This window comes from Lissotriton vulgaris, unplaced genomic scaffold, assembly GCF_964263255.1.
Source record: "Lissotriton vulgaris unplaced genomic scaffold, aLisVul1.2 SCAFFOLD_7212, whole genome shotgun sequence".
Taxonomy (NCBI): domain Eukaryota; kingdom Metazoa; phylum Chordata; class Amphibia; order Caudata; family Salamandridae; genus Lissotriton; species Lissotriton vulgaris.
The window spans coordinates 75,279-85,697 of NW_028253279.1; positions in this window are offsets into that span (position 1 = coordinate 75,279).

The window sequence follows — 10,419 nt, forward strand, 5'->3', positions numbered from 1 at the left end:
CGTTGGTATTTCTTTCCTCTGCTGTGGTTGTGATGGTTTCCGGGTGCCTATCTGGGATCGTGATATCGTCATTCTGGGGTGGCGTCGCTCCTGTCTCCACCCATGTTTGCAGGGCCTGCTTGAAATCGTCCTTAGTGCTTAGTCCAGGGGTAACGATGCCCAGGTCCTTGCAGAATTGTTTCAATTCTTTGTGGTTATAGTCTTCCAACCGTTCCTTCTGGAACTCTGCAGTCGGTCTGGTTTCCTTGGTAGTCATGGTCGTAGTGTGTTTCTGTCAGTAGTGGGTGAGTCACTCTCTGTACGATTTGCGTCGGCTCGGATCGCACCCCCTGCCACTAATGTTAGAAAGGCGATCTTAGGGGGGAGGCAGAGGCTGTCTGGCCGACCACCCCGAGACCCACCTCTCCTTCTGGAACTCGCCGAGTGCTGTCGAGAGGCCTCCTGGCGAGGTTCCTATCCTAGGATCGTACAGGCGAGCAATCAGACCACTACAGCTGGACACCACACAAGGATAGATTCTTAACGTCTTTATCAGCAATCAAGGCAGGTTATCTCGGCAATATATGTACAAATGGATCGAGGGATCCTTAAGGTCTTAGTAACGGTGGGAAGGGGGTAGCGGGACAGTCTTGGTACCAGCCTTGGTACCAGCCTGGTACAGGGATACCCTACGCTCAGCTCTCAATCCTCAAGCTGGGGGGTTCCTCAGGGTCGGGCCGCGGCAGCGCCAGCAGGGCTCCGAAGATGGTTCGGCGAGGTCGGGCCGCGGCAGTGGCAGTGCAAGCAGGACCAGCAGGGCTCCGAAGATGGTTCGGCGAGGTGCCAGCAGGGCTCCCAAGGTGGTTTCAGCGAGGTCGGGCCACGGCAGCGCCAGCAGGGCTCCCAAGGTGGTTTCAGCGAGGTTGGGATGCGGCAGCGCCAGCAGGGCTCCGAAGATGGTTTCAGCGAGGTCGGGCCTTGCGAGGAAGTCTCCCTGACTGACTAGCGGCAGAACCTGCTGTAAGGTGAGCATATGAAAATGCTCTGATAGAATGTAACTGTTTAGAGGTCTGAGATCCAGTATAGGTCTGAGAGACCCATCCTTTTTGAGTATTAAAAAATACAGAGAGTACACCCCTGACCCTTGGTCTTCTACAGGCACGAGCTCTATGGCCCCTTTTTGCAGCATGCTGACAACCTCCTGCTGCAATAAGTGTAAGTGCTCTGCGGACATAGGACGGTGTCTTGGTGGGATGTTGGGTGGAGTGGACGTTAAATCCAGACAATACCCGTACTGTACAATGTCTCTCACCCACCCGTCTGTGGTGATGGACTTCCAGACTGGCAGGAACTGCTGTAGTCTCCCCCCGACAGGTGTTATATCGTCCGGCGCAGTGACAGGGAGTCACTGTTTGGTATTGGCAGAGGATCTGGAACTGTTGTTTCCTCTGCCTCTGCCCTTGATGTTGTTTCCACTGTGAGAAGGTGGCCTGATATGCAGTGCTCACTATTCTAGTGAACACTATGTATCAGTCCAGCAACCCTTATTGATGATTGGTTGTAAGTCAACCTTATAGACCAGCTATCCTAGTAGCGTGGATACGAGCAGTCTAAGGCTAAAGACTCGAGAGGGCGTGTTAAGCCAGCTGTTTACCACACATATACCCCTTGAATACCAAGTGAAAGGACACCACACAAGTGTTATGAAAATAAACAGTTATTTATTAAAGATCACAACAGCCCTGTACTCTTTATGAGGACAGGGTACTAAGCACAAACCAAAAACTCTTACAAAAATACTTAAGTTAGCACAGTATATACAAATGCCCGAGGGGCACGGAAAACCATATACTCTGAAAGTGGAATGCGAAATTCCTAGCAGGTAAGTACAGTACTAATAGCTTTTGGAATCGCTAGGACTTGACTAGGGAATCGTTAGATTACTTCTAGGAGGCCTAGGGGACTCGGGTGCAGTGCGTGCACTCTCACGCGAGATGCGGACAAAAGTCTATGGTAGCTAGGAAATGAAAAGTTAGTGTTCTCGGGCGAACCCGACCTGGTAGGGAGAAAACGAAAGTAGATTCTGACCCTTGGATAGTGAGGCTATGCTGGGGCACCGAAATGCCGAAGTTACCTAGCCCAGGGGCTGCAGCTGCATAGGTCTGAAAAGACGTCGGGAATCCTCGTAGACGGACCAGGAGCCGGAAGAAAAGATGCTGGCCGGTGACCAGTGAAGAAAGTTCAGTTGGATCCAAGCCTGGATCTCGAAGATAGAGGACACCTGAAAGCAGAGGGGACCAAGTTCGAGACTACTAGCCAGTAGTCAGTGGGCACCAGGAGGGCACCGGATGGTAGCCACCTCGACAAGGTGAGTGGGTGACGCTTGAGCTCGAAGATCTCACGGACCAGGAGGCGTTGTCGGCGACCAGGATGGAGGATCGAGCTGTCCCACGAAGATAGAAGCTGTCGGCGTCGCTGGACCCAGGATTGGGCAACAAAGCCTTGGCAAATTCAAGCCCACGCGGTGGACCCAAGATGGCGTCTGGAGTGGACCAGGAGGGTCCGGGGTGCCTCTCTTCAAGAAGGAAGCAAGGGCCAGTCTGGAGCAACCAGACCAGCAGTCGTGAAGTCGTTGGGCGTCGTTCAGAAGGCCACAAGCCAGCCGGCTAATAGCCAAACAACGCGGTGCACAGCAAACAGCAGAAGGGCCCCACGCAGATCGTGGAGATGCAGGGAGGCTGACCTTGGGTGCTGGAGCTGCGCAGGGTCGGGGCTTCTCGGACCCCAAAGCACTCACCAGTGGAGGACACGGTGGGCTTGCAGTAAAGATGTCGTGCAGTCTTGGCGATCGTCGGTCCCTCGAGGTCTCGTCGCACTCACGGTTCTCAGCTTGGCTGTAGAGGTGAGTAGAGGTCAGAGGTGCCAGGGAAGCCGGGTCTCGTCGAGCTGGGTCGTCGGATTCGTGATGAAGGACTTGCAGCAGACCGCAGTGTTCTTTAGGATGGTGCCCGCTTGATGCAGGGTGACTACTCCTTAGCCACAAGGGAGAATCTTGAAGAAGAAATCGTGAAGTCCTTTCGAAGAAAGTGGTATCTTGATTCCAAAGATGATCTAATTTGAACAGGGGGCCCGCTCCTATCTTTATACTAAAAAAGGGGGCTGACCCGGTGACTAGGTCCTGCCTATGGGTGGGACCAGGAGGGGGGTGGTTACACCCCTCTCCCCTGCCGGACTTCCCCAGGCCAGGGGCTGGTGTGCCCCTGGAACTGGTTCTGACTGGCCTATGCGTAGTGAGCACCGGGGTGCCACTCAGCAGTCACCTTCCTGAAAAGCCCTGCCTACCCAGGATACACAAAACCATGTCTGGGACGGTGCTAGCACCGCCCCTGACAGGAAACCCTTTGTCCAGGCTCCCCTCGCTGGAAGGACTCCCAGCTGCAGGGGGTCAGACTCGTGTCTGTGGTGGCAGCATCCATTTTGTGGAGCTGAGGCTTTGCTTAACTTTAACCGGGGTTCACAGTTACATACATGTCGTGTCCCTCTAGAAGGGTGGAATGCTAACCCCGTCGCCAGAATTGGCGAGGGGTTAGTATTCCAATTCGTATGACACCTTACTCGACATGTTTTGATAAAGCAATACCAAAGATAGCATTTAACCGCGAGGATTATAATGCACTTAAGAGTATATGGTATGCGATATCATGGAACAGCTATTAGGACTTGGTTCCGCAAGCTGCAGACAGGCTCAGCTCATGCCAGAGCACCATCTCACACGATTCCAAGCACTCTGCCTTCAGGATTGTCAAGGCCTGCCATAGGAGTGACTGATAGGAATCTGTGTGTCCATTTTAGGGTTAGGTATAGGTATACTACACCTACAGCAAAGGGTGATTACACGACTTTGCCCCAGCTGTCATGCAGCCAGTTGTGTCAAATTTAGGAGGCCAGCCAGGGGTGGCATAATACATGCTGCAGCCCCTGGCAGCCCTGGGTACACCTATGCCCTGAGTTACAGGGTCTGATAAGGTGGCCCAGTACCAATTGGAAATGCACCTAGGGTACATGGAATCCATTTTAAAGAGAGAGCAGTAGGCCTGGGGTCCTGATTGGCAGGGTCCCAGGTCGACTATGTCCAAAAACCAGCTAAAACACAGGGCAAAAAGTTGGGGGCAACCATAGTCAGGAGGTACCTTCCTACATCCACGATATCCACCCCGGTTGTTTTTATTGTAGGTGGATTGTGTACCTCCCTTATTGTATTGTGTCGGTTGTGGTGACTGGCCTCTTAAGGGGGCCCTAGTATTGGAGCGACGAAAGGAGCACCCCGAAACTGCTGTGACTGCAGAGCCCCCATAGACTTTGCAGTCTGTGTCTTTTTTAAGTTTTTCAAGGGTGGTGTCAACCTCAGGTCCAAATAAGAAGTCTGGGTTAACTGGCTGATTGAGGATAGAAGTTTGAATTTCAGGTTTGAATCCTGAAATTCTCAACCAGGCGTGTCTCCTTAACATAACACTAGTGTTGATGGCCCTGGCTGCAGTGTCAGCTGCGTCTAGAGCGCATCTGATGGAAGCATTGGTTATCAGTTTCCCCTCCTGGATGAGTAGTTCTGCCCCCTCCTTGTACTGATCAGGTAGGTGTTGCAACAGTGTCTCAAGGGTATCATAATGTGACCTGTCATATCTGGCCAAGAGTGCCCGAGTGTTGGCAATGCGCCAGATGTTAGCTGCCTGCGCAGCTACTCTTTTTCCAGAAGTTTCCATAACTTTTGACTCTTTGTCCGGAGGAGGAGCATCACCTGTAGTCTGGGAGTTTGCTCTCTTATGTGCGTTAGAAACAACCAATGAGTCCAATGGCAACTGTCCCCTTATATAAGGAGGGTCCACAGGGGCCGGCCTATATTTCTTCTCAATCCTTGGGTTTAACACCCTGGCTCTAGTGGTGTCTTTAAAAATGTCACCAGCATGCTTGAGGACCCCTTTGAGCATGGGTAGGGTTTCTACTGCCCTTTCTGAAGTGGAAAAAGTGTCTACCAGAAAGTCTTCATCCACAGGGTCAGCATGTAGCTCGACGTCATGATTACTGGCTGCCCTTTCAATAAGGGCGTTAAAGGCAGTTGTGTCCTCAGTAGGAGACGTTTTCACACTGTACACGCGAGTGTCCGGGCCAGTCTGCGGATCCCTTGAGTCAGCAGGGTCCATCCATTGTTGGTCTTGATCATCAGGATCAGTGTCCACATGATAGAGGTCATCCTCATGTTCATTATCCCCTACCTCCACATCTGAGTATGTTGGGGAAAAATTTTGAGGTTCTTGTTCATAGTGATGGAGGGGTTCGACAAGAGCTGGAGAAGTTGTAGAAACCATCTTCTTCTTTAAGGGAATCCTATATGATTCCATGGGAGTTTCTGGCATTAATTTCCTTTTGTATATGGACAGTCTACCAGTGTCTGAGTCGATGAATTGTCTCGGCTCCTGGTCTGCAGACTCTTCTGCAGCCTCCATTTCAGTCGACACATGTTTGACACATGTTTAGTGGCGCCGATAGATTGTTTCGGCTCGAACATCTTCGGACGCACCGAGGGTGGTAAAGCGAATTTGATAGGTGTCGACGCAGTCTGAACTTGTCCGACCAGCTTCGGCCTCGGGGCCTTCTTCGGTCTGACAGATGTAGCCTTTTCCTTGATGCGTTGGGAGCGTTGGCTATGAACGGACTGGGGCGCGTCGACTCGACAGGGTCCTTGGAGCCAGTCTTCGACTTCTCCTTAGGCCTCGGCCGAGGATCGATCCCGTCTTTCGGTTCGAGCCTTTTGTGCGAATCGACTCCCTTCGGCGTCGGCCTTGGTGGTTCGACGGCCTTGACCTTGGTCTTCGGTGCCCCAACCATTGGCTCGACGACCTTCTTGAGCTTTCCGGCATCGATGGCGATTTTCTTTTTCTTCGGCTCCGAGGGGTTTGAGGCCTTGGAGCCGACCAGAGTCACTTGCACTTTCGGTTTCGGCAAAGATGCTGTCGGTTTCGATTTCTTTGTATCGACCGATGGCGGTTTCGAAACCGAAGGCTCTTTAGTAGTGTTCGAAGCCAGGCCTTTATGCGGGGCTGTAGAACGAGATTGTAGATCTTGGGTAAGGCCTAGTGGCGATCCCTCGACCGAGCCTTATTGAGTGCGTCATCTTCGGCACCCGTATAGCCGGTTTGGCCTAGCTCTTCGCCCGAGCTATCTTCTACGGCCCCAAGGGCCTCCACGTCGTCTCCTACCTCATCGATGACGTTTTCATCTTCGTCCTGCACCTCCTCGTCTTCGGCGTCATACTCGGAGTCATGGCCCGAAGCCGGATCGGAGCAGTGTTCCTGATCCTCCAGATCAACGACCTCTTCGTCCTCGGTTCCAAAGATGTTCACAGGAACAGGCGCTGACTTCTTTGACTCCAATCGAGCCAAGCGTCGAATCTTGAGTTTTCTTCGACCAGAACCGGGCACAGGCCATACAGTTGGCTTCGTTGTGTTCTGAGGACAGGCACTTGTTGCACACCGGGTGGACATCGATGTGCGGGTATTTTGCATTGCAAAGGAGACACCTTTTGAATGGACTTCTTTCCATTTGAGATCGAAGATCGGGTCAAGTGTGGATATAAAAACCTGTTGAGTCCTCGATGTCCTCCAGAAGAAAGTCACCGATACCGAACGAAACGATACCGACGCTATCGAAAGCCTTTTGGCTTTGTAGAAAGTTTTCCTAACTTGAGCTAAGATAGTAACATCCGAACCCAATGGCGGAAAAAAACAATCTGAAGATGGAAAGGATGCCCATGCGCACTGTAGTCCAGGGGAGGAGCCACGTATCTCGTGATACTTCGAAGACTCAGGACAACAATGTGCAATCATCCGGACCCAACACTAGGCGGCGATCTATGCACAGATATGAATTCAGCAGCCCACATGCCTCGAACCTTGTGTTTCCTCTCCTGAGATGGTAATGCCTTCGCATTTACCGTATCCAACGTCGCCCCGAGAAAGGTAATGACCCGGGAGGGTTGCAAAGTGGATTTCTCGTGGTTGAGTGTGAAACCCAAATGCCTGAAGAGATTCAGACAGGCGTTGGAGGATGCAGTTGTGTCTGCTAGAGATGGTGCCTTTACCAGCCAGTCGTCCAAATATGGGAAGTCTTGGTGTCCATGCTGCCTGAGGAAAGCTGCAACCGGGGAGAGGCATTTGGAGAAAATCCTGGGCGCAAACTTAAGGCCAAACGGTAGGACACAATTGATAGTGTTTACCTGCCACTGCAAAACTGAGGAATTTCCTGTACAGTTTGTGGATAGGGATGTGAAAGTACGCGTCTTGTAGATCTAACGACGTCATGAAATCCCCCTCCTCCAAGAGTCCCAAGATCTCCAGTATCGTTACTATGCAAAACGATTGACTCTTCAAGAATGCGTTGAGTGCCCTGAGATCCAATATGGGCCTCCATTTCTTCTCCTTCTTTTGGATCAGGAAGAAGCAGGAGTAAAATCCCTTTCCTCTGTGAGCCGATGGTACTCGCTCTATTGCTTATTTTTTTAACATAGTGGAGATTTCTTGAAGGAGCAATCGCATGTTGCTGTGGTCCATTATACGAGGAGGAGTTGTCGGTGGAATTGTTTTGATCTATGGAGTGTCCATATTATATCAATTGCAGCACCCTTCGGTCGGTTGTAATTGCTTTCCAATTGTGGAGGTAGTTTGTTAGATTTCCTCCAATTTTGAAAGAATGAGATGGTGGAGGGACTGGCTGCTGGAAAAAGTCCTTGGCGTCCGCCAGTGGTTTTCTTTTGATTCTTCCCTCTATAGTTGGATTTTCTATAAGAGGTCTGCCGACCATGCTGCTGCTGTCGTGACTTGAATTGTGATCGGCCTTGATTATAGGAATAGGAGGACTTGTTTTGATAGTTTCCTCTGTAAGAGGACTGACCTCTGCCCCTGCTCCCTCGAAAGGACTGATTTCTGAATTGAAGTGTGCCCAGTGCTCTTGCCGTATACGTATCCTATTTTATAGCTTGCAGGGCCTCATCAATTTTCTCCCCAAACAGGTGTTGTCCGTCGTAAGGCATGTTGAGGACTTTAGCTTGTACCTCCTACCTAAATGAGGTAGCCTTGAGCCACCCCTGCCTCCGCAACGCTGCTGCCCCAGCCAGCTGTCCAAAACCAGTCATTGCTATATCCATAGCACAGCCAATCAGTTCAGAAGCCGATGTTTGGCCCTCTTTGAGTAGGGATTGAACCTCTTCTTTTGTGTCGTCTGGCAGCTTGGAGAGATACGGAGCAATGTCAGCCCACAACTGCCTGTCATATCTTCCTAACAGCACAATTGAGTTTGCCACTTTCACTGTCATGGCTGAGGTGGTAGAGAACCGTTTCCCAATGCTGTCCAGCTTCCTACCCTCCTTATCTGGTGGAGCTGTCACCTGCGAGGACGGGTTCCTAGCATTTTTCTGTGCCGCCTGAGTGACCACCGAATCCGGCTTGGGTTGACCTGTAAGGCAAGCTGGTGCTGTTGATGGGGCCTTGTACTTCTTATCCAGTCTCGGCACAACCACCGATACTGAGGCCGGTGTTTGCATTATTTGTAGACCCTGCTCCCATATGTGGTCGATAATGGGAATGGGCCTGGTTGTCTCCTTAATCCGGTCCTTAAAATCATAAAGGAAACAGTCAGTTTCATGAGATTCCATAGTCATATGGAACCTTTTAGCCGCTCTTTCAACTAGATTGTGGAACCCTCCTATGTCTGCAGGAGGAAAAGTCTGAGCTTGAAGGTTCAGGCGAGGCTGGGGAAGAAGCTATATAGTCCACATCGTCCCCATGATCAGATTGGACTTCCCCCTCTTCTTGTTCCACCTTCTCATTGTCCGATGACGGAAGATCTTGAACTGGTTCCCTTTCCTGATGGGACACCAAGGGCGGCTGTCTAGCACGTGGAGACGCCGTCACCCTAGTCGTTGATGGCACCGGTCCCACTGCCTGTGGGGTGGAAGATTCTGGAAACCTTTGTTTGTAGTCCTGGATCAAAAACCTTAAGTCTGATACTATGGACGCTGGTAGACATACCATTGGTGTGATTTGTGTCTGGACCTGCGATTGAACAGAATGTTCTTGAGTAAATTCCACGTCGTCGACCTCTTCATCAGTGCTTTTGCACTTTACCACCAGGTGAGATGGACTCGTAGCCAGCATGTCCTGTTCCTCATCTGAGTCTTCATCCTGTAGAAGACAAGATGGTGGCAATCTTTGCACCCTACTGGGAGACGTTAAGTCCGGTGTAAGCGTCTTCTTGACATTCTTTACTCTTTGAGAGGATTGCTGTAGACCATCCTCATCCATCAAAATCGGAACCGACGACTGTAAGGTCGTCGACTGCATAGAAACCACACTCCCCGTCGACGGAGGAATCATCTCCGACTGCTTCCACTGTATCGTCGACGATGTCGTCGTTGGTGCCCTCGTCGACGATGACTGCACCGATGTAACTTTCGTCGACGGTGCCGCCGTCAACTGTGTCATCGTCGATGGTACACCCGTCGATGAGAGGATCCTTGTCGACGGCAAAGGCGTCGACGTCCTTGGCTTAGTCGTTGACACGGACGTTGACGAAGACGTTGTCGACGAGATCTTAAGCGTCGACAACTGTTTTTTTATGAGGATAATCGACGACACAGTCTTACTTGCCGCCGACGATGGTGTAGTCTTCGTCGACGATGAAAACGCAGACGACGCCGTCGTCGAAGTGGAAACATGGACAGGAGACACAGTCTTCTTATGCGCTGACGATAGCGTCGACGATGTCGTCGTCGATGACGGCGCTGGCTTCCTGGAGGCAGGAACTTCCTTGTCAGACGCAAAAGATTTTGCCTCTGAAGACTTTTTAGCAGTCTTTTTAGGAGGAGCGTCTGAAGGGCTAGGGGAAGTAACTCTTGGCCTCTTCAAGGATAATTTAGAGGAGACAGAAGCAATCTCACCGTCCTTTGAAGACTCCAAGTTGTCCCTGGTCTTAAGTTCGTTCAGCCAGATCAAAAGTCGTCCCTCTCTGTCCTTAAGCGTTTTTGTAGAGAATGTTCTACAAATCTTGCATTCCTATGGCGAATGGTCCGGATACAAACAGTAGAGACATGTCTTGTGCTGGTCCTCAATATGTAATCTCTTTTTATTACAAGAGGCACAAGCTCTGTAGAGACCCCTCTTCTGTGGGTCAGCCATAGTCAGATTTTGCTGAAAGTAGTTCAAAACAGTGAAGAAAGAAGCTTAAAACAAGCAAACCTGAGGAGAACTCAGGTGGAGACACCCTAGCACAACGTGCGGTAGAAAATCTGAGAGACTGAGGCTCCTGACAGGAAGGTTCTAGAGGGAGGTGTTATCTGATTGGCTCTCTTCTAGAGTTTGGTCCTTTTTACAAAAGGACATAGATAGGCTA